The sequence below is a fragment of the Pan paniscus genome, chromosome 19 (genome assembly GCF_029289425.2).
Source record: "Pan paniscus chromosome 19, NHGRI_mPanPan1-v2.0_pri, whole genome shotgun sequence".
In the NCBI taxonomy this organism is placed as follows: domain Eukaryota; kingdom Metazoa; phylum Chordata; class Mammalia; order Primates; family Hominidae; genus Pan; species Pan paniscus.
This window is the reverse complement of record NC_073268.2, coordinates 33840315-33866073: the sequence shown is the minus strand read 5'-3', so window position 1 is coordinate 33866073 and position 25759 is coordinate 33840315. Positions and strand designations below refer to the sequence as shown.

At 50.1% G+C, this 25759-nt stretch overlaps 1 long non-coding RNA gene and 1 pseudogene across 1 annotated transcript; one reads left to right on the top strand and one right to left on the bottom strand.

Moving 5' to 3' along the window:
- Positions 1-6511: 6511 nt before the first annotated feature.
- LOC134729508 (uncharacterized) lies at positions 6512-9366 on the top strand. Its single transcript, XR_010110665.1, has 3 exons — positions 6512-6777; positions 8877-8966; positions 9261-9366. It is a non-coding gene; the product is annotated as an uncharacterized LOC134729508 (long non-coding RNA).
- A 4296-nt stretch (positions 9367-13662) lies between these two features.
- LOC100991242 (leucine-rich repeat-containing protein 37B-like) overlaps positions 13663-25759 on the bottom strand; it is a 423125-nt pseudogene continuing 411028 nt past the window's right edge.

Here is a 25759-nt window from a genome sequence, read left to right as displayed (position 1 = left end):
TCCCCATTCTCTCCTCCCAGCCCATGGTAACCACCCTTCTACTTTCTGTCTTTATGAATCTGACCACTCTAAGTACCTCATATGAGAGGAATCACACAGTATTTGTCCTTTGGTGACTGGCTTATTTCACTTAGCATAATGCCCTCAAGGGTTCTCCATGTTGTAACATGCGTCAGAAATTCATTCAAGGCTGAATAATATATCCGTTATATAGATCAATCACATTTGAGTTATCCATTCATCAGTTAATGCACATGTAGGTTGTTTCCACCTTTTGGTCATTGAGAATAATGCTGCTGTATACATACGTGTATGCGTTTCTGCATGACTATTTGTTTGCAATTCTTTTGACTATGTATGTCTCGGCTAACTGCAACCTCCGCTTCCTGGGTTCAAGCGATTCTCCTGCCTCAGCCTCTCGAGTAGCTGGGATTAGAGGCACCTGCCACCACACCCGGCTAATCTTTGTATTATTAGTAGAGACGGGGTTTCACCATGTTGGCCAGGCTGGTCTCAAACTCCTGACCTCAGGTGATCCACCCACCTCGGCCTCCCAAAGTGCTGGGATTAGAAGTATGAGCCACCACACCTGGCCATGAATTTGGTCCAGTGTCTGAACTTCACCTCTAGAGTCCCTTCCAGCCTCCTACCTCACTCCCACCTTGGCCTCCTGAGTAGCTGGGACAACAGGCTTGCGCCACCATTAACCAGCTAATTAAAAAAAAGTTTTTTTCTTTGTAAATATGAGGTCTCCCCATGTTTCCCAGACTCCAAACCTATTTCCTAACCTTTATCATTATCTGCTTCTGTGGGATGTGAATGGAAGTGAGGTGTGCTACATTCAGGCTTTTAACACCTCCCACCTGCACCTTCTAATTCTTCCTTTGCATCTTCTGGCTGGACAAAGAGGGTCTTGTGGGGCCTCTGAGTCACTGGAAGAAGGTGAAGCCACAATATAGCTGGAGTCTGGTTCCCAGGTGCAGCAGTGTGATGTGAGTGAGAAAGTAGCCTTTAGTGCATTAAGCCACTGGGATCTACAGGTTGCTCGTAGATCAACCACGTCTACAGACGTGGGGGCACCACCATGCTCAGCTAATTTGTTATATGTTTATGTAGAGATGGGGTCTTGCTATGTTGCCCAGGCTGGTCTCAAACTTCTGGGCTTAAGCGATCCTCCCATCTCAGCCTCCCAAGTAGCTGGGACTGCAGGCGCATGCTACCATAACCAGCTAATTTTTAATATTTTTTTCTGTAGAGATGGAGTCTTGCTATATTGCCCAGGCCAGTCTCGAACTCTTGGGCTCAAGCAATCCTCCCGTCTCAGCCTCCCAAAGTGCTGGGATTATAGGTGTGAGCCACCATGCCCAACCAGTTGCTTAATTCTTATAACAGCCCTCGGAGGTAGGTTCCATTGTTAGCCCCAATCTTATTTATTTAGATGGAGTCTCACTCTGTTGCCCAGGCTGGAATGCAGTGGCATGATCCCAGCTCACTGCAACCTTCGCCTCCTGGGTTCAAGTGATTCTCCTGCCTCTGCCTCCTGAGTAGCTGGGATAACAGGCACAGGCCACCATGATTGGCTCATTTTTTTTTTTTTTTTTTTTTTTTTTTTTTTTGTATTTTTAGTAGAGACAGGGTTTCACCACGTTGGCCAGGTTGATTTCGAATTCCTGGCCTCAAATGATCTGCCCACCTCGGCCTCCCATAGCCCCAATCTTTAAATGAGGAAATTGAGGTGCAGAGAGGGTCGGCCACTCGCCAAATGGGAAAAGCTAGAATTCTAACCCAGACCATTTGCCTTCAAAACCTACCCTGACCACCACAGTAACCTGTGATAAGGTGCAACTCAGAGTAAATAACCTCCTCTCTGGGCCCTGATGTCTCTCTACCTACAGTGGATTTCCTGTTCCTGTGTGGGGAGGGAGCTGCAACACCAGCCCCGGAGCTTTGAGCCTTGCCTCATCCTCCCTGTATATTAAGGAGTGCTCAGATGTGGCTGTAGCTGCACCTCTTTCTCCAAGATGGAGCCCACCCAGAGATGCTGTGTGCAAAAGGCTCGACTCACAGCTGGCGCATAATAAGCCTTCAATAAATGTTTGAAATTATTATTATCGATGGTGTCACAGTGCTGGCTGAAAGGCAGCATAGCTCAGCAGTTAAGCCAGACGGGCTGGGTTCAAATCCCATCTCTACCATGTAATAGCTGTGTGACCTTGGGTAAGTTACTCAACCTCTCTGTTCCCCCATCTATAAAATGGGGGAAATGACACTATCTATTTTATAGAGCTATTGCAAGGATTAGCATAGAAAATGCCTCAACCGTGCCTGCCACTGATGTCAGGTTTTATTATTGCTGTAACCCTTTCCCCTATTCAGAGTTTCATCTCCTAGATCCCCGGGCACGGAAACAGCTGGCTTTCAGATCAGGGCCTCCCTGGGAGGTTTTAGTCTCAGCACAAGTCACCTGCCTTCCCCCTCTCTGGCTCCCAGCAGCCCCATCCTTCCCCCAGTCTTGGCCCGGGTTCCAGCACCGTCTCCTCCCCTCCCCTTTGCCCCTCAGCCCCAGGGTGACCAAAGCCTCTGCCTCGTGGGACGGCTTTCTAGCACTTTCCTCCTTTTAAGAGATTGACTGCAATTTCTATAGTAACATCACATTAGCCAGAAATTAATGTCCTCATTAAGATAGCAATTAGGCACATTAGCGTGGCAATAAAAGAGAAGCTTATGAAATAACTGCTGGTTCCAAAATGCCTTTAATTTAGTATTTTATATTGTGCCATGTTATTAATTTTTTTCCCTCGGCAGAAGATAATAAGAGGAATGTTTGAATTGTGGGGAGGTTTAAAATAAAAAAATTTTTTGAGAAGGAAAGCAATGTTGATACCTGTAGACAGACGATCTGTCTTCTCCCCAAAACCCCATTGGTCCTGAGTCCATAGGGTGACTCCATGGGGTGTCAGAAGAGGGACAGCATTGAGGGGTAGGGGGCCAGGCCATGTCCTGGGACTTTTGGCCAGGCTTGGCATCCAGTGGAGATTGGAGTGGAACAGCCTTTGATCCTAGAAGCAGGAGAAATGGTGCCATGTTTCTTTGCCCTAAACAACGAATACCTGTTGGTTTGGGATTTTCCCCCCAATAGGCTCCATCTCCTGAATTCAAATTCTTTCAGCAAATGTTTCCTTGGTACCCTGTGGCTCTGACTCTGCCGTTGAGGGCTTTCCAGATTGTTGGAGACGACAGATGTATAAATGGGAAAATGCCATGATAAACTGGGAATGCAGTATTTTGCAACTTGTAATGAAATCATGGCTCTAGGCCAGGCACCGCGGCTCACGCCTGTAATCCCAGAACTTTGGGAGGGCAAGGTGGGAGGATCGCTTGAGGCCAGGAGTTCGAGATCAGCTTGGGAAACATAATGAGACCCCCCCCCCCAACCCCATCTCTTAAAAAAAAGAAAAAGAAAAGAAAGAAATCATGGATCTAGGACCTGATTAGCCATGGATAGTAAAATCATTAGGGGAAAGGTGGATGAGGAATGGTTTTGTGTGGCCGGGCACAGTGGCTCACACCCGTAATTCCAGCACTTTGGGAGGCTCAGGCAGGCGGATCACCCGAGGTCAAGAGTTCGAGACTAGCCTGGCCAACATGGTGAAACCCCATCTCTACTAAAAATACAAAAATTAGCCCACTGTGGTGGCAGGTGCCTGTAATTCCAACTACTCGAGAGGCTGAGGCAGGAGAATTGCTGGAACCTGGGAGGCAGGGGTTGCAGCGAGTCAAGATCGCGCCACTGCACTCCAGCCTGGGTGACAGAACAAGACTCTGTCTCAAAAAAAAAAAAAAAAAGAAAGAAAACAAAAGAAAAAAAAAGGAATGTTTTAGGGGAGGCCTGTTCTGCTCCCATCTGAGCCCTGGGTCAACTTTAGCGTCCTAGGCTGGACATGATGTGGCTCCCATTGGGAGCAGTAGTAGGTTCGTGAGGGCCTGGAAGGAGACGTATCTCTCTGAGTTAAGGAGGGCACCTCAGAGGATCAGGCACATGAACAGAGACCTGAAGGAGAAAAAGCGGAGGATACACATAGAGATCTGGGGGAAGAAGGTTCCAGACAGGAGGAACAGCGGGTGCCAAGACTCTGGGGTGGGAACTAGCATGGAGAAGTAGAGATCAGCTAGGAGGCTGATGTGGCTGGACGGAAGTGAGAGAGAGAGGAGAGGAGGTGCAATCAGAGATATACCAAGGAAAGAAAACATGGGGGGCTGGGCACGGTGGCTCACGCTTTTAATCCCAGCACTTTGGGAGGCCAAGGCGGGCGGATCACCCGAGGTCAGGAGTTAGAGACCAGCCCGGCCAACACGGTGGAACACCGTCTCTATTAAAAATACAAAAATTAGTGGGGCATGGTGGTACATGTAATCCCAGCTACTCGGGAGGCTGAGGCAGGAGAAACGGTTGAGCCTGGGAGGCAGAGGCTGCAGTGAGCCGAGATCGCGCCACTGCAATCCAGCCTGGGCAACAAAGCGAGACTCCGTCTCAAAAAAAAAAAAAGAAAGAAAGAAAGAAAGAAAAAGGAAAAATGGGGAATTTCATTGGAAGGCATGCCAAAACACAAACAAAAAAGAAACAAATAAAGGAAAAATGGGGAAGGATTCCTCAGGAAGTTAAAGAGTTGACAATCAATTTCAGGGACCCCGGGATTTGAGTCTAGCTCCTTCGTGGGCAAGGGGACGTGCTGACCAATGCACACCTGTGCCTGCCAGGCTCCTTGTCAGTTACCTGTTGCCAATTAAGCTGTCTAACAAAGGCCAGGCACAGTGGCTCATGCCTGTAATCCCAGCACTTTGAGAGGCCAGGCAGGTGGATCACTTGAGGCCACAAGTTTGAGACCAACCTGGCCAACATGGCAAAACCTCGTCTCTACTAAAAATACAAAAATTAGTCAGTCGTGGTGGCGGGTGTCCGTAATCCCACCTACTCGGGAGGCCGAGGCAGGAGAATCGCTTGAACCCGGGAGGGAGGCAGAGGCTGCAGTGAGCCAAGATCGCACCACTACATTCCAGCCTGGGCCACAAAGTGAGACTGAGCCAAAAAAAAAAAAAAAAAAAAAAAAAGCTGCCTAACAACGCCCAAATCCAGCAGCTTAGGACAATCAGCATTAATTTTGGCTTCGCAGGCTACAGGGCAGTTTTTCTGCTCACCCACCAGCGTCTATGGGTCCAAGAGTCACACTGTATTTATTCAGGCTGGGTCTTTTCGTATATTTGGGGCCCGGCTGGCTATAGGCTGGTCTAGGACAACAGGATTCTTCCCTCATCCTCCAGCAGGCTAGCTCGGGCTTGGTCACCTGACAGGGGCAGGGTTTCCAGACATCGACCAGAAAGATGCACCACCTCTTCAGGCCTAGATTAGGAAGTGACTTCACTTCTGCTGCAATCCATTGATTGACCAAAGGAGATCACGAGACCAACTCAGATTCAAGGGGTGTGGAAATAGGCTCCACCTCCCAGTGGGAGGAGCTACCTAGGCAAAGAGCATAGATGGTGGGCGGTAGAATTGGATCCGTGAAGCCAACTTGACCAGTCCCATGATTCCTTTGGGGCTTTTGATAATCATTCCCTGCCCCTCCCTGGGTACCCCAAGGCATTCTATGGTCCTCGACTCTAGCTTTGGCCCCTGTAGAAGTTCTTTTTTTTTTTGAGACGGAGTCTCGCTTTGTCACCCAGGCTGGAGTGCAGTGGCGCGACCTCGGCTCACTGCAAGCTCCTCCTCCCGGGTTCACTCCATTCTCCTGCCTCAGTCTCCCGAACACCTGGGACTACAGGCGCCCACCACCACGCCCGGCTAATTTTTTGTATTTTTAGTAGAGACGGGGTTTCACTGCGTTAGCCAGGATGGTCTCGATCTCCTGTCCTCGTGATCCGCCCGTCTCGGCCTCCCAAAGTGCTGGATTACAGGCATGAGCCACCGCGCCCGGCCCTCTGTAGAAGTTCTTTCTGCCCAGGTTTGCTCCCTCTCTAAGCTCCCACAGGAGCTGTGGCTTGGGTTGTTCAAGACCCCAAATTCCCGACTGGACTTCCTTTCTTCAGCTCTGCATTGGGGTGTGACCAGGACTGAAGTATTTTATTGAAATCATTGGCTCTCCTGATAGCAAACAGAGAGTTGGTGTCAGTAAGGCAGAGGAGAGGTTAGTCTGTAGTGTGCTATGGAGTAAGGGAGCAATGGAAATCGGGAGCTTAGTTTGAACACACTCAGTGTCCCCTTGTGCAGTGTCCAACCTGCCCAACCGTACCAGCCCACCCTTATTGAGGGACTAAAGAGTGGAGGAAAGGAAGGGGAAAGGGATTTCACTGACAGCTGGAGCCTTAGTCCTCGGGCCAAATGAAGGACCTTCCCAGAACAGAGTGACCCAGAAGGAAGCTGTGGCCCAACCACCAAGATGGGTAACCCCGTCAGGCGCAACCTGCCCTCTTGTCAATCAAGGCTGGACCACGTGGTGTGGGGAAGGGGTGGAGGACTAAGAGAGGGGGCAAAGAGGAGGGTAGGAAGGTCCTGGCCTAAACGACCCAGTTAGTTTCGCCATCACCCCCTACCCCCATCCTGTATCCCAGGGAAGTATAGTGCAGCTGGGTTCTTGGTTGCCATGGCGACTGACAAAAAAAAGACTTGAGGGGAGGAAAACACCCCGGGGCATGAAGAAGCAATTTGCTCTCAGGTCTGGGAGTCAGCACCGGAATCAGAATGTCCTAAGGAGGAAAGAAAACTGAGCGAGCCGGGCTTGGGTAGGTGGCAAACCTTCCCGAGGTCCCCTGCCAGCCATCCTAAGAGAGAGAGGGTAGGGGCGACCCCAGCTCTTGTGGGAGGCGCCAACTCTAAGTCCCCACCCCCGAGGCTGCCCCTCCCACCCGAAGCGTTTAGCACCCAGGGTCTGCGGGGGGGGGGCGGGGGGGGCGAGGCGGGGGCGGGGCTTCCCAACGGATTGCTTTTTTTTTTTTTTTTTTTTTTTCTTAATTTCCAGTTCCGCCTTGGGACGAGTCCCTGGCTGGGGGAACCGCATCAGGCCTGACACCCATCCCATTCCCCCCTAAACCCAGAACGAGATCCAACCTCACTCCCCAGCCCCTTCCCGACCTCGCCGCTCAGGCTGTGATGGGAAGGTCCCTGGGAGTGGGGAGGAGGGCAAATTTAAACCCGGAGGGGATCCTGTAGCCCAGTTCTCCTCGGTTCCCTAAACCTCCAGGAAAGCGGAGAAAGTCACATTGTGGTGGCAGCAGCGGGTTTTTTTTTTTAATCTGTTAATAAAACGCAAGTGAATCAAATCCGCCCTAAGGGAAGGGGGGCGGGGCGCGGCGAGGCAGAAGCCATGGTGTTTGCAGAAGTTGGAAATTTAATAGGAAGGAAAAATAAAAATAGCCACTGTGCTGGAAAGAGAGAGAGAGAGAAGGTTGGGAGAAGCAGGCAAGTGTGGGACTCCTGGCTGGGTGGAAACGTGCAGAGGGGGCTGGGGAAGGCAAGGGCACCACTAGTCCGGAGGAGCAAGGGAGACACTGCTGGGGATACCAGGAGGGGAGTCTTTGGGGTGTCACCAGAACAGTCCAGTTCCTTGGCAGATTTTTCACCAGCAGTGAGCTGGGCACAGAGGTTGGGGTTTGGCCCTCTAAACACCTGGGTGTAGAGGTCCAGCCTCTGGTTACTTGGTCTTCACAGCGCCCCCCACCTTCTGAGCTACTCAAGAGATGGGGGACAGTAGCAGTACTGCCAAGAACAGTTGTGCAAGTTGCACACTGCACAAGCATACCAGACAGAGGCTAGAGCAGAAGCTAACATCATCTGTTCCCCTCACCACACATTGCATCTGCCCAGAGGAAGAGGTACCTTTTATTTATTTTATTTTATTTTATTTTATTTATTTTATTTTTTGAGATGGAGTCTCACTGTTATTGCCTGGGCTGGAGTGCAATGGCACGATCTCAGCTCACTGAAACCTCTACCTCCCAGGTTCCAGCAATTCTCCTGCCTCAGCCTCCCGAGTAGCTGAGATTACAGGCGCCCGCCACCACGCCCAGCTAATTTTTGTATTTTTAATAGAGACGAGGTTTCACCATGTTGGCCAGGCTGGTCTCGAACTCCTGACCTCAGGTGAGCTGCCCACCTCAGCCTCCCAAAGTGTTGGGATTACAGGCATGAGCCACGGCACCCAGCAAGGAAGGGGTACCTTTTAAAGATGTACACAAGGCCGGGCGCCATGACTCATGCCTGTAATCCCAGCACTTTGGGAGGCCAAGACGGAAGGATCGCCCAGGACCTGAAGACCAGCCTAAGCAGCATAGGGAGACCACCATCTCTACAATAAATAAATAATGAGAAAATAAACATCCTGGCCGGGCGTTGTGGCTCACGCCTGTAATCCCACTGCTTTGAGCGGCCTAGGCAGGCAGATTGCTTGAGCTCAGGAGTTCAAGACCAGCTTGGGCAACATGGTGAATCCCTGTCTCTATGAAAAATACAAAAATTACCCAGGCATGGTGGCGCACAACTGTGGTCCCAGCTACTCAGGGGGCTGAGGTGGGAGGATCGCTGGAGTGGAGGCTGCAGTGAGCTGTGGTCACGCCACTGCACACCAGCCTGTGTGACAGAGTGAGATCCAGCCTCAAAAAAAAAGAGAAAAGTCCACACATAGTTGATAGTGAACCAGCTGCATCTCTGAACACATCCAGTGATACCCCCTCCACCCCCCTCCAGGAAACCCAAGATTGCTGACAGGCCCAGCTAGAGCAGCTTTGAGCTGGCTGCAACCTGTGGGGTCCTCTGGGAGCAGCTGAATGGAATTTGTTCATGCTTTCACTCAACAAGTATTTACTGGGTGTTTATTTCATGCCAGGTGCCGTGCTGGGCAGTGAATGAATGAACCTTGCCCTGGGGTTAACACTCCAGTGGGATGAACAAACAAACCCCACAAGCACTGCATACGGTATGCAAAATGGGGTGCATGCTATGGAGGGAAATACAGCTGGGAAGGGTGGGGGCGGGCAGGGGCCCTGGGTGCAATTTTTACAAAGTGACCTCACTGAGGAGGTGACATTGCAGCAAACCCAGAAGCAGGCAAGGAGGAGTCATGTGGCTGGCTGAGGGAACAGCATTTTAGGCAGGGGGAACAGCCTGTGCAAAGCACTGAGACCTTGTTTTGTGAATTGAGCACCTTGAAATATGGGTTGCTTGGCCCTAGTTAAGGTTCTGAAAGAGCCTTTAATTTTTTTTCCCCTAGACCTGGGTGTGGCGGCTCATGCCTGTAATCCTAACTACTCAAGAGGCTGAGGTGGGAGGATCACTTAAGTCCAGAAGGTTGAGGCTGCAGTGAGCCATGATCATACCACACGGCACTTCAGCCTGGGTGACAGAGCAAGACTTTGTCTCAAAAACAAAAAACAAAAAAATCCAATTCCGGCCAGGTGCGGTGGCTCATGCCTGTAATCCTAGCACTTTGGGAGGCCGAGGCAGCTGGATCACAAGGTCAGGAGTTCGAGACCAGCCTGGTCAAGATGGTGAAACCCCGTCTCTACTAAAAATAAAAAAAAATTAGCTGGTGGCATGTGCCTGTAGTCCCAGCTACTCAGGAGGCTGAGGCAGGAGAATTCCTTGAACCTGGGAGGCGGAGGTTGCAGTGAGCCGAGATCGTGCACTGCACTCTAGCCTGGGCGACAGAGCGAGACTCCATCTCAAAAAAAAAAAAAAAAAAAAAAAAAAATCCAATTCCAACCTATACAAGGCAGCAGCTGTGAGGTGACACAAGTATGAACCCCATTAAGTCCCCCCAAAAGCCAAGAATCTTGGATTTCCTTCACAAGTGAATGACCCCCCCAATCTTGAAGGAAAATCATTCTAGCAGCAAATCCTAGGCAGGAGTTACTATCAGCCAGATATTGCCATCTGCCTTAACTGGTTTAATCCTGACAGTGAACCCCAATTATGTAGAAAATGTTACCACCATTTTTTTTTTTAATACAGAGTCTCGCTCTGTCCCCCAGGCTGGAGTGCGGTAGTACAATCTCGGTTCACTGCAACCTCTGACTCCTGGGTTCAAGTGATTCTCCTGCTTCAGCCTTCCAAGTAGCTGGCATTACAGGGGCACGCCACCACACCTGGCTAATTTTTATATTTTTAGTAGAGATGGGGTTTTGCCATGTTGGCCAGGCTGGTCTCGAAGTCCTGACCTCAGGTGATCTGCCCGCCTCAGCCTCCCAAAGTGCTGGGATTACAGGCGTGAGCCACCGTGCCCGGCTGTTATCACCATTTTACAGGTGGAGAAACCAAGACACAGAACAATGCAGTGGCTCCCATGTGTGGATAAGAAGTAGCTTGTAGATTTGAACCCAGGACACCTTTCTGTGCATTGAGCCAGGCCGATCTGCACCCAGGCACCTGCCCAGGTGGATGGAGGGCCTGTGAGATTCTTCCAAGGCCTCCCATTTTGATGGGGTCCCCAGGCCTCCAGGCCTGCACTGGAGCTGGTCTGCTTCCAGGTGGAGCCAACGGAGGGTCCTGGTGCGGGGGAGTCGGCGTTGGCGGGTGATTGACGGTTTAATATCTCGCGCTGCGACCTGGGCCCCTCCTCTCCCACGCCTCTGTGGGTGGCCCCCAGTGAGAGGCGGAGATGGGATAATTCGGTTACCAAAAAGAGAATGAAAATTCCAGAGAGAGAAAGAGACAGAGAAAGAGGTGCAGACCAGGGAGTGCGCTGGGAGCTGATTTGGCTGGGCTGGGCTTGGATGGGAGGGAGGAGGCCGACTCTCAAATCCGGAATCCCTCTGGGGGCCTGGGGACTCATAGGTCCCAGCCGTCTTCAACTCCCATCTGACTTCCTGTCTTGAGAACAGAGACAGCAGATGTGACAAGTGAGAGGTCACAGGCAGGGGCAAGGCCTCAGAGGAGAGGGAAGCATGTGGCCTCCGCCTGGGACAACTGCTGGCAGGTGAGGCCAAGGGGAGGTAGGGACTAGTGGAGTTGGGGTGGAGGGAACGGGAGACTCCAAGTTCCCAGCTCAGAGGCTTCTGGTCATCCTTGACTGGAGTCCTCTCTCTTTTTTTTTTTTTTTTAGATGGAGTCTTACTCTGTCGCCCAGGCTAGAGTGCAATGGCATAGTCTTGGCTCACTGCAACCTCCGCCTCCCGGGTTCGAGCAAGTCTGCAGTCTCAGCCTCCCGAGTAGCTGGGACTACAGGCGTGCAGCACCACGCCTGGCTATTTTTTGTATTTTTAGTACAGACGGGGTTTCACTGTGTTGGCCAGGCTGGTCTCGAACTCCTGACCTCAAGTGTTTCTCCCACCTTGGCCTCCCAAAGCGCTGGGATTACAGGCGTGAGCCACCGCGCCCCGCTGGAGTCCTCTCTTTTTTTCTCTTTCCATCCACGTTCAAACCTCGGACTTCATTTCTTCCCCACCTCCCCGGCCCTCACCTGGTCCAGCCCAGCATCCCTCACCTGGTCCAGCCCAGCATCCCTCACCTGGACTGTGCAGTTCCTTCTACCCTTGCTCAGGTCTCCAGCCTGGCCCTGAAGCCTGTTCCCTCCGCAGCCTCCAGAGGGCGCGAGCGAACACCTGATCAGGCCACGCCCCCTCCTCCCGCTCAGAACCCGGAAGGCTCCCAACTTGTGTTAATTTCCCATGGTTGCCGTCGCAAGCTAGCGTTTTTTTAACGACGCAAATTATCCTACAGCTCTAGAGGTCAGAGATGTGGTTCGGGTCTCACCTGCCTAAGACCAAGAGGTCAGCAGGCTGCAGTCCTTTCTTGGAGGTTTTAGGGGACGATCTATTTCTTGCTCATTTAGGGGTGCAAGATTCAGTTCCTCGGGATTGTAGAACTGAGGCCCCTGTTTTCTTGCTGGTTGTCTGTTCCCCGTTTCTAGAAGTTGCCTGCATTCCTTGGCTCGTGGGCCCTCCCTCCATTTTCAAAGCCAGCAATGACGAGTCAAGTCCTCCTCATATGACAGCCTTCAACTCCCCTCTGCCGCCGCCTTGCACTTTAAGGACTTGTGTGATTAGATGATCCAAGGTCATTTCCCCGTCTGAAGGTCCTTAATTACCTAATCAGCAAAGTCCCTTTTGTTGCATGAGGTAGCAATTCACTAATCTTGCTTCTCAGGGCCTGGCTGTGTCCAAAGGACTCTTTCTCCTTTAGACACTTTTAAGTGTCTCACCTGTCCTCTGCCTCTCCCTGGGCACCTGCTCCCTGCTCAGCCTGCCTCTCCCGCAATTCAAGCCAGTCATATGCTTGACACTCCTCCAGGAAGCCTCCCTGAAGTACCTATGTTTATCAACCCACTGGAGCAGTTACCAGCCCCTTTCTCCTATCCTCCCCAGGCCACGAGATCTTGAAAGTTTAGGATGAGGAAGTAGACATCTTGGGAAGGAGGGCATTATTCTCCTTACCAACTGCCTCACTCAGAGCAAAACTCCAGTCCTCACGGAGGCCAGAAAACCCAGCTTTCTCCAAGCAGATGGGCCTCCTTACTGTTCTCCAAACTCACCAAAGACATCCTGCCTCAGGGCCTTTGCACAGGCTGTTCCCTCTGCCTGAGTCATCCTCCCCCAGATATCCACATGGCTCCTCCCTCACCTCCTCCAGGTCTCCCTTCACTTGTGCCCCTCCCCAGGGGAGCCTTCTCTGATGCACACACACCCAATTTACAACATCCACAGACTCTTATTGCTGCCTTTTTTTTTTTGAGACAGGGTCTTGCTGTGTTGCTCAGGCTGGAGTGCAGTGGTGTGCTGTCAGCTCACTGCAACCTCCACCTCAGAGTTCAAGTGATTCTCCTGCCTCAGTCTACTCAGTAGCTGGGATTACAGGCATGCTCCATGACACCTGGCTAATTTTTGTGTTTTTAGTAGAGACGGGGTTTTGCCATGCTGACCAGGCTGGTTTTGAACTCCTAGCCTCAAGTGATCCGCCCGCCTCGGCCTACCAAAGTGCTGGGATTACAGGCCTGAGGCTGCTGTATTTTCTCCATTGCACTGGCTACTTTTGGCTACACCACAGAATATTCACTCCTTGTTCATCTTGTCATCGCCCAGGTCTCCCACTGGAAAGTCAGCTCCAAGAGGGAAGTTCCTCCACACTGTTCCCTCCTGGCTCTGTATGCCGCCCCCTTCCCTGGCCCTTGGCATACAGCAGGTGCTCCATAAGTGTTAGGGCTGGGCGCAGTGGCTCACGCCTGTAACTACCAGCACTTTGAGAGGCCGAGCGGACAGATTTGAGCCCAGGAGTTCAAGACCAGCCTGGCCAACATGGCAAAACCCCGTCTTTACTAAAAATACAAAAATTATCCAGGTGTGGTGATGCATGCCTGTAATCCCAACTACTCGAGAGGCTGAGAAATGAGAATTGCTTAAACCTGGGAGGCAGAGGCTGCAGTGAGCAGTGATCACGCCACTGCACTCCAGCATGGGCATCAGAGCGAGACTGTGTTTCAAAAAATAATAATAAGTGTTTGTTGAGTGAATGGATGGCAGGCAGACAGGGCCCCAGCCCAGAGGAGGATGGGGACCCAGTGGAAGGTGGGAGCGGCAGGTGGAGAGGGATTGGTGTGGAGATGGTAGAGAAAAAGACCTTCTAGAACAATCCTGGGGGTCAGGTGGTCCCTGTGATGAAATGAACCAGCATTGTGTGAATTCAGTCAAGGGCTGATCTCTCATGATCTCTATAACGTACTTTTCACAGGGAAACGTGTCCCCCCTGCCCCACAATCCCCTTGATAAAATCTTAGCTTTATGACTTTGTTCTCTGTTCATCTCAGATAACAGATGTTCCTGGAGTTGCCTTAGTCACAGGGCAGCTTGGCTTCAATTCAAAACAAGGAATGTCCAGACCCAAGCTGGGGCCTTGATTTAGACTTCAATCCTATTTCCTTCTGCCTCTCCTCCATCCGAACCAGCATCATGTTCTGGGGGTCTGGGTAGTGCAGGGGCCCCTTCCTTCTTGCTTTCCTCTCCTTTCCTTTCACGGCCAGGGCTGCAGCTCCAGGAGGGAATATAGTGTGTCAAATGGTGGCCCCCCAAAAGGATGTGTCCACATTCTGGCCCCTGCAACCTGTGAACGTGATGTTATTATATTAACTTTTTTTTTTTTTTTTTTTTTGAGATGAAGTCTTGCTCTTGTCTCCCAACTGGAGTGCAATGGTGCAATCAAGGCTCGCTGCAACCTCCGCCTCCCAGGTTCAAGTGATTCTCCTGCCTCAGCCTCCTGAGTAGCTGGGATTACAGGCGCCTGCCACCACGTCCACCTAATTTTTGTGTTTTTAGGAGAGACGGGCTTTCCCCATGTTGGCCAGGCTGGTCTCAAACTCCTGATCTCAGATGATACGCCTGCCTTGGCCTCCCAAAGTGCTGGGATTACAGGCATGAGCCACCACGCCTGGCCAACTTATTTTTTTTTTAAAGACATGGTCTTGCTCTGTCACTCAGGGTGGCTAGAGAGCAATGGCATGATTTCGGCTCACTGCAGCCTCGACCTCCCAGGCTCAAGTGATCTTCCCACCTCAGCCTTCCAAGTAGCTGGGACCACAGGCATGCACCACCATGCCTGGCTAATTTTTGTATTTTTTGCAGAGATTCTTGCTACGTTTCCCGGGCTGGTCTCAAAGTCCTGGCCTCGAGAGAGCCTCCCACCTCGGACTCCCAAAGTGCTGGGATTACAGGCGTGAGCCACTGCGCCTGGCCTGAATGTGATCTTAGGTGGATAAACTGTAACTGTCATAGGCCCATTGTTTGAGGCACTGGGCAAGTCAACATGCTGAGATACCAGTTTGCAGCAGAGAAGGAGGTTTAATCATAGGGCCACAGATCGAGGAGATGGGAGCAAACCTAAAATCCATCTCCTGGGTGGGTGTGGTGGCTCACACCTGTAATCCCAGCACTTTAGGAGGCTGAGGTGGGCAGATCACTTGAGGCCAGGAGTTTGAGACCAGCCTGGCCAACATGGCAAAACCCTGTCTCTACTAAAAATACAAAAATTAGCTGGGCGTGGTGGTGCATGCCTGTAGTCCCAGCTACTTGGGAGGCTGAAGTGGGAGAATCAGTTGAACCTGGGAGATGAAGGTGGTAGTGAGCCAAGATCGCACCTCTGCACTCCAGCCTGGGTGACAGAGTGAGACTGTCTCAGAAAACAAACAAACAAAAATTTATAAATAAAAATGAAATAAAATAAAAAAATTCATCTCCCCGAGGAATTTGGGGCTGGGGTTTTTAAGGGGTATGGAGTGGGCCCAAGTGTGGAGATCCTTTGATTGGTCAGAGTGCAAGGTGAAGTCTTGGGACAGAGGATTGGGCGGGAGTTGAGGGACAAGGGGTGGGTGAAGAAGCTGTATTCTCATGCTGATCCCATTCCTATATGGGGGGTCTTCTTCAGACTGGTTGCTGGAATTCAAGATCTGCAAAAACATCTGAAGTGATCCTTAAGCAAAAGCCATATGATCCTGACTGGGCGCAGTGGCTCACGCCTGTAATACCAGCACTTGGAGGCCGAGGCGGGTGGATCACTTGAGGTCAGGAGTTCAAGATCAGCCTGGCCAACATGGTAAAACCCCTTCTTTACTAAAAATGCAAAAATTAGCCAGGCGTGGTGGTGCACGCCTGTAATCCCGGCTACTCTGGAGGCTGAGGCAGGAGAATCGCTGGAACCCGGGAGGCAGCGGTTACAGTGAGCTGAGATCACATCAATGCACTCCAGCCTGGGTGACAGAGCAAGACTCCATCTCAAAAAAAAAAAAAAAAAAAAAAAAAGCCATATGCTCTTAATGTCAGAGATCCTGTCTGTAGAAACAATGGGATGTATTTGTGTTTTGTTTTGTTTTGAGACAGAGTTTCGCTCTTGATGCCCAGGCTGGAGTGCAATGGCGCGATCTCGGCTCACTGCAACCTCTGCCTCCTGGGATCAAGCGATTCTCCTGCCTCAGCCTCCCCAGTAGCTGGGCTTACAGGCATGCACCACCATGCCTGGCTAATTTTTGTATCTTTGGTAGAGATGGGGTTTCTCCATGTTGGTCAGGCTGGTCTCAAACTCCCAACCTCAGGTGATCCACCCGCCTTGGCCTCCCAAAGTGCTGGGATTACAGGCGTGAGCCACTGCGCCCGGTGAAACAATGGGGTGTAAAAGTGCTACCTGACTTTTAGCAGCAAGGAAGGGGGCCCTAGTGCAGCCTGATTCATGGTTCATTGTAACTGTATTTCTGTCTGGAATCTAGCATGCAATCCTTGTCAACTCTGTAGGAGGGATTTTGAAAGGGTCATTGCAGATATTAGAATTCTCAAGATGAGATCATCCTGGAAAACATAGTAGTCCTAAATCCACAGACGACTCTCCTTAGGAGAGACACATAGAGGAGACACAGTAGAGAAGGACCCGTGAAGACGGAAGCAGAGGTTGGAAGGCTGTGGTTGCCACCAAGGAATGCCTGGAGCCCTCACAAGCTGGAAGGGGCCAGGAGGGATTCTTCCCTAGATCCTCTGTGGGGAGCGTGGCCCTGCAGATGCTTTGATTTCAGACTTCTGGCCTGTAGAATTGTGAGAAAATAAGTTTCTGTTGTTTTAAGTGACTCAGTTTGTGGTACTGTTATAGCGGCCACAGGAAGGAAACAAATCCGGGGGTTAGATGGTTCTCATTACACTGGGTCTGCTGTCAGCCAACCTTGCCTCTCAGGGCCTAGTGGTGTTCAGAATGAAATCTTTCACTTTCTTTTTTTTTTTTTTTTTTTTTTTTTGAGACAAGGTCTCACTCTGTCACCCAGGCTGGAATGATGTAGTGGGGCAATCTCGGCTCACTGCAACTTCTGCCTCCCAAGTTCCAGCGATTCTCCTGTCTCAGGCCAAGTCAGGTGGATCACTTGAGGTCAGGAGTTCAAGACCAGCCTCACCAGTGAAACCTCGTCTCTACTAAAAAAAAAAAAAAAAAAAATACAAAAATTAGCCGGGCGTGGTGGTGTCCACCTGTAGTCCCGGCTACTCAGAGGCTGAGGTGGGAGAATCACTTGAACCCAGGATGTAGAGGTTGCAGTGAGCTGAGATTGTGCCACTGCACTCCAGCCTGGGCAACAGAGTGAGACCCTGTCTAAAAAAAAAAAAAAAAAAGGCTGGGTGCAGTGGCTCACGCCTGTAATCCCAGCACTTTGGGAGGCCAACGTGGGTGGATCACGAGGTCAGGAGTTCGAGACCAGCCTGACCAACATAGTGAAACCCCGTCTCTACTAAAAATACAAAAATTAGGCTGGGTGCGGTGGCTCTCACTTGTAATCCCAGCACTTTGGGAGGCCAAGGCAGGTGGATCACGAGGTCAGGAGATTGAGACCATCCTGGCTAACATGGTAAAACCCCGTCTCTACTAAAAATACAAAAAAAAAAAAAATTTGCCGGGCATGGTGGTGAGCGCCTGTAGTCCCAGCTACTCCAGAGGCTGAGGCAGGAGAATGGCGTGAACCCGGGAGACACAGCTTGCAGTGAGCCGAGCTCGCGCCATTGCACTCCAGCCTGGGTGACAGAGTGAGACTCCATCTGAAAAAAATTTATCTTCCGAGTAATGTGCAAAGGAAATCAGTATTCGGAAGAGCTATCTGCACTCCCAAGTTCTTTGCAGCACTATTCACAATAACAAGATATGGAAGCAACCTAAGTGTCCATCAATGAATGAATGGATAAAGAAAATGTGGTGCATATACACAATGGAGTACTGTTCAGCCTGATAAAAGAAGGAAATCTTGTCATTTGCAACAACGTGCATGAATCTGGAGGACATTATGCGAAGTGAACTAAGTCTGGCGCAGAAAGACAAATAGTTCATGATCTCACTTGCATGCAGAATCTAAAAAAAAAAAAAGTCACATTCACAGAAGTAGAGAGGAGAACAGTGCTTACTAGAGTCTGGGGTTGCAGAAAACATGTGGCCCAAAGGATACAAAGTTTCCATTAGGAAGAGTAAGTGCTGGTGATCTGTTGCACAGCAAGGTGGCTATAGCTAATCATAATGTATATATTTTTTCTTTTTCTTTTTTTTTTTTTTTTGAGACAGAGTCTCTTTCTATTGCCCAGGCTGGAGTGCAGTGGCACAATCTCAGCTCAAGGCAACCTCCACCTCCCAGGTTCAAGCAATTCTCTGCCTCAGCCTCCTGAGGAGCTGGGACTACAGGCGCCCGCCACCACGCCTGGCTAATTTTTATATTTTTAGTAGGGACGGGGTTTCACCATCTTGGCCAGGCTGGTCTTGAACTCGTGACCTCATGATCCACCTACCTCGGCCTCCCAAAGTGCTGGGATTACAGGCGTGAGTGACTGCGCCCCGCCCCATAATGTATTTTCAAACTTGTGAAATGAGTGGATTTTAAATGGTCTCACTATAGGGTCTGGTGCGGTAGCTCACATGTGTAATCCCTGCACTGTGGGAGGCTGAGATGGGAGGATCACTTCAGCCCAGGTGTTCAAAACCAGCCTGGGCAATATTTTACAGAACCTGTCTCTAAAAAAACAAACTGTTCTTGCTACAAATAAATAAGTATGTGAGGTGATGGATATGTTCATTAGCGTGACCTGCTTTATAATATATACAGTATTGAAACATCATATCATAAACATATGCAATTACTTGTCAATTAAAAATAAAAATTAGGGATCAGATATGGTAGCTCACACCTGTAATCCCAGCACTTTGGGAGGCCAAGGCGGGTGGATCACTTGAGGTCAGGAGTTTGTGACCAGCCTGACTAACATGGTGAAATCCCAACTCTACTAAAAATATGAAATTAGCCGGGCGTGGTGGCACGCACCTGTAATCCCAGCTACTTGAGGGCCTGAAGCAGGAGAATTGCTTGAATCCAGGAGGGGGAAGTTGCAGTGAGCCAAGATTGTGCCATTGCACTCCAGCCTGGGCAACAGAGCAAGACTCTGTCAAAAAAAAAAGAAAGAGGCTGGGCATGGTGGCTCACGCCTGTAATCCCAGCATTTTGGGAGGCCAAGGTGGGCAGATCACAAGGTCAGGAGTTTGAGACCAGCCTGGCCAACATGGTGACACCTCATCTCTACTAACAACACAAAAATTAGCCGGGTATGGTGGTGCGCACCTGTAGTCCCAGCTACTCAGGAGGCTGAGGCAGGAGAATGGTGTGAACCTGGGAGGCAGAGGTTGCAGTGAGCCAAGATTACCTAGTGACAGAGCAAGACTGTCTCAAAAAAAAAAAAGAGAGAAAAGGAAGGAAGGAAGGAAAGGAAGGAAGGAAGGAAGGAAGGAAGGAAGGAAGGAAGGAAAGGAAGGGCTGGGCGCAGTGGCTCACGCCTGTAATCCCAGCACTTTGGGAGGCCGAGGCGAGCAGATCATGAGGTCAGGAGATCGAGACCATCCTGGCTAACACGGTGAAACCCCGTCTCTACTAAAAATGCAAAAAATTAGCCGGGCGCGATGGCAGGCGCCTGTAGTGCCAGCTACTCGGGAGGCTGAGGCAGGAGAATGGAGTGAACCTGGGAGGCGGAGGTTGCAGTGAGCCAAGCTTGCAGTGAGCCGAGATTGCGCCACTGCACTCCAGCCTGGGCAACAGAGTGAGACTCCGTCTCAAAAAAAAAAAAGAAAGAAAGAAAGGAAAGAAAGAGAAAGAAAGAAAAAGGGAGGGAGGGAGGGAGAGAGAGAAAGAAAGAGAAAGAAAGAAAAGAAAGAAAAAAAAAGGAAAGAAAAGAGAAAAGAAAAGACCTTCACTGTGGTCTGGCTTCCGTCGCTAGTCGTTGTGTCTGCCTGGTTGAAATGTCCATCTTAGCATTCTGTTACTCTATCGGCATTCAGCTCTGGTAGTCACTGGTGTGACATTATTGCATAAATGTTCCTGGCCAACAGAGAAGGGGAAAATTTGTAGAAGGGAAGAAAGAATGGATGAGGGAGCATGGGTGGAAAACTTAAGGGTGGTCTGAGCTATACCCAGGAAGCCCGGGATTGGGAAAACCCAACTCTCAGCACCCTTGGGGCTGAGAGCAACATAAGGTTTAGCAGCCTTAGTAATTTCTTTAAAATCTAAATTGGGGCCGGGTGCAGTGGCTCGCGCCTGTAATCCCAGCACTTTAAGAGACGGAGGTGGGTGGATCACCTGAGATCAGGAGTTCGAGACCAGCCTGGCCAATGTGGCGAAACTCCATCTCTACTAAAAATACAAAAATTAGCTGGGCATGGTGGCAGGCACCTGTAATCCCAGCTACTTGAGAGGTTGAGGCAGGGATAATTGCTTGAACCCAGGAGGTAGAGCTTGCAGTGAGCCGAGATGGTGCCACTATATTCCAGCCTGGGCAACACAGCAAGACTCCATCTTAAAAAAAAAATCTAAATTGGACCAGGCATGTTGGCTCACACCTGCAATCCCAGCAGTTTGGGAGGCCAAGGAGACCAGCCTGGACAACACAGCAAGACCCCACCTCTACAAAAAACTTTAGAATTTGCCAGGCAGTCACAAGTCCCACCCAGGTTTAGGAGGTGGGAACACAGGTCCTGTGATATGGTTTGCATTTGTATCCCCCCCCCACCCAAATCTTATGTTGAATTGTAATCCCTGGTGTTGGAGGAAGGGCCAGGTGGGAGGTGATTGGATCATGGGGTCAGAGTCCTCCCTTGCTGCTCTTGTGATAGTGAGTGAGTTCTCACAAGATCTGGTTGTTTAAAAGTGTATAGTACCTCCCTCCTCTTTCTCTTGCTCCTTCTCCAGCCATGTTTCCCCTTGGCCTTCCACCATGATTATAAGTTTTCTGAGGCTTCCCCAGCTATGTTTCCTGTACAGCCCACAGAACCATGAGCCAATTAAGCCTCTTTTCTTCATAAATTACCCAGTTTTGGGCATTTCTTCATAACAGTGTGATAAGGAACTAATACACCCTGCCTCTCATGAGAGGAGCACCAGCACTTTGTAAGAAGAGCCTATGCAATATGATCAATACCAGGGCTGACAATCTTTGCAAATCACAACCTGTCATTCCTTTCTCACTTCACAGCTTCCCTGTTGCTATTTCCTGGGATCTGCTCCCAGGTCAACAACTTACCCCTGCAAATCTTTGTCTCAGCGTCTCTGCCTTTGGGAGGACCCAAACTAAGATATCCCACAAAATCAATAGTGTGTTTATATAGCTGGTATAGGTGTATGTAAACATTTAGAAAAAGGTCTGTAAGGATACACTCCAAACAGACAGCAGTAGCTTCTGTAAGGAGGGAACTGGGATGGGGGTTGAGAGGGTTCATGTATTAGGCCGTTGCCTATATGGGTAAATTTGCTGTAAAGAAATATCAAAGAATGGGTACATTTTATTTTATTTATTTTACTTTATTTCACTTTATTTTATTTTATTGGAGATGGAGTCTCACTCTGTTACCTAGGCTAGAGTGCAGTGGCACGATCTTGGCTCACTGCAACCTCCTCCTCCCGGGTTCAAGCGATTCTCCTGCCTCAGCCTCCCAAGTAGCTGTGATTACAAGTGTGTGCCACCACACCGGGCTAATTTTTGTATTTTTAGTAAAGATGGGGTTTCACCATGTTGGCCAGGCTGGTCTCAAACTCCTAACCTCAAGTGATCCGCCTGCCTCGGCCTCCCAAAGTGCTGGGATTACAGACGTGAGCCATCACACCTGGCTAGAATGGGTAATTTATAAAGAAAAGAGGCTTAATTGACTCACAGTTCTGCGGGCTGTACAAGCACAGTGCTGGCATCTGCTTGGCTTCTGGGAAGATCTCAGGGAGCTTTAACTCATGGCAGAAGGTGAAGCAGGAACTTCACATGGCAAAAGCAGGAGCAGGAGAGAGAGTGGGGTGGAGGGGAGGTGCCACACACTTAAACAACCAGCTCTCCAGGCCAGGCGCAGTGGCTCACGCCTATAATCCCAACACTTTGGGAGGCCAAGGCAGGTGGATCATTTGAGGTCAGGAGTTCGAGACCACCCTGACCAACACAGTGAAACCCCATCTTTACTAAAAATACAAAAAAATTAGCTGGCCGCAGTGGCACAGGCCTATAATCCTGGCTACTCAGGAGGCTGAGGCAGGAGAATCGCTTGAATCCAGGAGGTGGAGGTTGCAGTGAGCTGAGATTGCACCACTGCACTCCAGCCTGGGTGACAGAGTGAGAATCCATCTCAAAAAACAAACAAACAAAACAACTAATTCTCCAAAGAACTCACTCACAATTGTGTGGACAGCACCAGAGATGACGCTAAGCCATTCATGAGGGATCCGCCCCCATGATCCAATCCCCTCCCACCAAGCCCCACCTCCAATATTGGGAATTACAGTTCAACATGAGGTTTGGCAGGGAAACAGATCCAAACTACATCAGTTCATCTATAATATATGATTTTTTTTTTTTTTTTTGCCCCGAGGGAGGAAGAATTTTCTGAATCCCTGTGGTTAGTAAAAGAGAGAGGCGGCCGGGTGCGGTGGCTCACATCTGTAATCCCAGCATTTTGGGAGGCTGAGGCGGGCTGATCACGAGATCAGGAGATCGAGACCATCCTGGCTAACATAGTAAAACCCCGTCTATACTAAAAATACAAAAAAATTAGCCGAGCGTGGTGGTGCATGCCTCTAGTCCCAGCTACTAGGGAGGCTGAGGCAGGAGAATGGCGTGAACCCAGGAGGCGGAGCTTGCAGTGAGCCGAGATCGTGCCACTGCACTCCAGCCTGGGCGACAGAGCGAGACTTCATCTTAAAAAAAAAAAGAGAGAGAGAGAGACATGATCAGGAAGCCGTCATGATGACTCGTGGAGACACTGGCCCTGAAGTAGCTGCAACCCTCTTAATACACAGGAAGAAAGGGCTGGGATGCAGGAAGAAAGGGCTGGGAGGCAAGCACAGGCAGCCCCTCTGTGAACCCTCAGGTAGGAGCCACCAGCCATTTTACTGCTGAGTTTAGCATTTGGGGTTGTTCAAGAGTTCAGGGCTTCTGGGAGACTAGAGAATGCCTTCATCTCCAGGGCACTAAAACCTCAGTTACCTAATCTGTGAAATGGGTATGATCATAGCAATCCCACAAAACTGCTGGTAGGGTTACATGTAATTATTTCTCCTTTTTTTCTTTTTTTAAGAGATGGGTTCTCCCTATGTATGTTGCCCAGGCTGGACTTGAACTCCTAGGATCAAGTGATCCTCCCACCTTGGCCTTCCAATGTGCTGGGATCACAGTACATTTTTTCTTGTAGAAACAGGGTCTCCCTGCTGGGCACGGTGGTTCACACCTGTAATTCCAGCACTTTGGGAGGCTGAGGCGGGTGGATCACCTGAGGTCAGGAGTTTGAGACCAGCCTGGCTGACATGGTGAAACCCCATCTCTACTAAAAATACAAAAAATTGGCCAGGCGCGGTGGCTCACGCCTGTAATCCCAGCACTTTGGGAGGCCAAGGTGGGTGGATCACAAGGTCAGGAGATGGAGACCATCCTGGCTAACACGGTGAAACCCCATCTCTACTAAAAATACAAAAAATTAGCCAGGCGTGGTGGCAGGCGCCTGTAGTCCCAGCTACTGGGGAGGCTGAGGCAGGAGAATGGTGTGAACCCGGGAGGCAGAGCTTGCAGTGTGCCGAGATCGTGCCACTGCACTCCAGCCTGGGCAACAGAGCGAGACTCCGTCTCAAAAAAAAACAAAAAACAAAACAAAACAAAAAATTAGCTGCGTGTGGTGGTGGGCACCTGTAATCTCAGCTACTCAGGAGGAGGAAAATCGCTTGAATCCGGGAAACAGAGGTTGCAGTGAGCCGAGATCACACCATTGCACTCCAGCCTGGGTAACAAAAGCAAAACTCTGTCTTACAAAAATAATAATAATAAAATAACAATGGATTGGTTGAGCGATCACCGTATGCCAGAAGTTGCTTTAAGCATTTTCCATGTATTAATCCATTTTACACCTCACAATATCGCTACCAAGTAGAAACGATTATCTCGATTTTGTAAAAGGTGAAACAGGAAAAAACCACTAGAGCAGAGCTGGCAGACCCTCAACCTTCTTTTCCTTCTGACTCCAAATGACAGACAGCATTCTTTCCATCTCTCACCTCCTCATGCCTCCTGTGGAAAAAATGAATGAACAGATGAGAAAAGTTGGAGCTGGAGAAAGACCGTGTTCCTCGTGTTCTGTGAGACCTGGGAAGGCTGCTAAAACCCAGGGAGCAGAGTTCTCCTCCCTCCATCCTTATCCACAGTCTGGGTCCCATCCAGACCCTCCTCTCCAAACCGGGGGTTTGCGACAAAGCAGGTGAGGGAGGCATTTCATTCCAGAGCAGAAGGGGGTTCCTCCCCCATCCCACTCCCGTTTCATTTTTAAGGGGAAAAGCAGCTCCCCATACGGTGAGGCAATGAGGTGGAGCAGCAGGTTCCTGGGGATCTCCGCAGCCCCGTTGCCATAACAACCGAACTCACTCGCAGCCTCTGATAGGGGAGTCAGCTGGGACCACAGCTTGGGCAGGAAACGGATGAGTGAGTAGGAAAGAAACTTCAAGATCAACCACTGGCCCTCACACCGAGCTGTGCACACCCCAAGGCCAAGTGAGGCTGGAAACCCTTGTCGTCCTTGGGAAATGGGGGAGGGCACGGGTACCCCTGGGACCTCCCTCCTGAATCTGGGCAGCTTTAAACATTTTTTTTCCAACTTTGGAAGACAGTTGTACAACCTCGAAGGAGAGGAGGTGTCACGATTCACAAAGCGTATGGATCACACATGGCTCTAGGGGACATTCTCTTTGCTCTGTTTTATTTTTATTGTATATTTTATTCTTTTATTTTGAGATAGGGTCTTGCTCTATTGCCCAGGCTGGAGTCCAGTGGCATGATCACACCTTACTGCAGCCTCAAATTACTGGACTGAGGTGATCCTCCTGCCTCAGCCATGTGAGTAGCTGGGACTACAGACATGCACCACCACACCTGGCTAATTTTTAAAATATATATGTTTTTGTAGAGATAGGGTCCTGCTACATTGCCCAGGCTGGTCTCAAACTCCTGGCTTCAAGTGATCCTCCTGCTTTGGCCTCCCAAAGTGTTGGGATTATAGGCATGAGCCACTGCATCCAGCATCATTTCTTTTCATTATTATTATGATTATTATTTTGAGATGGAGTCTCGCTCTGTCACCCAGGCTGTAGTGGAGTGGTGTGACCTCAGCTCACTGCAACCTCCACCTCCCAGGTTCAAGTGATTCTCCTGCCTCAGCCTCCTGAGGAGGTGCGATTACAGGTACCCTCCACAATGCCTGGCTAATTTTTTTTTCTTTTTGAGACGGAGTCTTCCTCTGTCTCCCAGGCTGGAGTGCAATGGCGCGATCTCAGCTCACTGGAACCTCTGCTTCCCAGGTTCAAGCAATTCTTCTGCCTCAGCTTCCTGAGTAGCTGGGACTACAGGCAGGCGCCCACCACACCTGACTAATTTTTGTGTTTTTAGTAGAGACGGGGTTTCACCATATTGGCTGGTCTCAAACTCCTGACCTTATAATCCGCCCACCTCAGCCTCCAAAGTGCTGGGATTACAGGCGTAAGCCACCGTCCCTGGCCTAACCTGGCTAATTTTTATATTTTTAGTAGAGACGGGGCTTCACCATGTTGGCAGGGCAAGTCTCGAACTCATGACCTCAAGTGATCTGCCCACCTTGGCCTCCCAAAGTGCTGGGATTACAGGCGTGAGCCACTGCACCCAGCCTAATTTTTTTTTTTTTTAATGAAGACAGGGTCTCACTACATTACCCAGGCTGGTCTCGAGCTCCTGGCCTCAAGCGATCCTC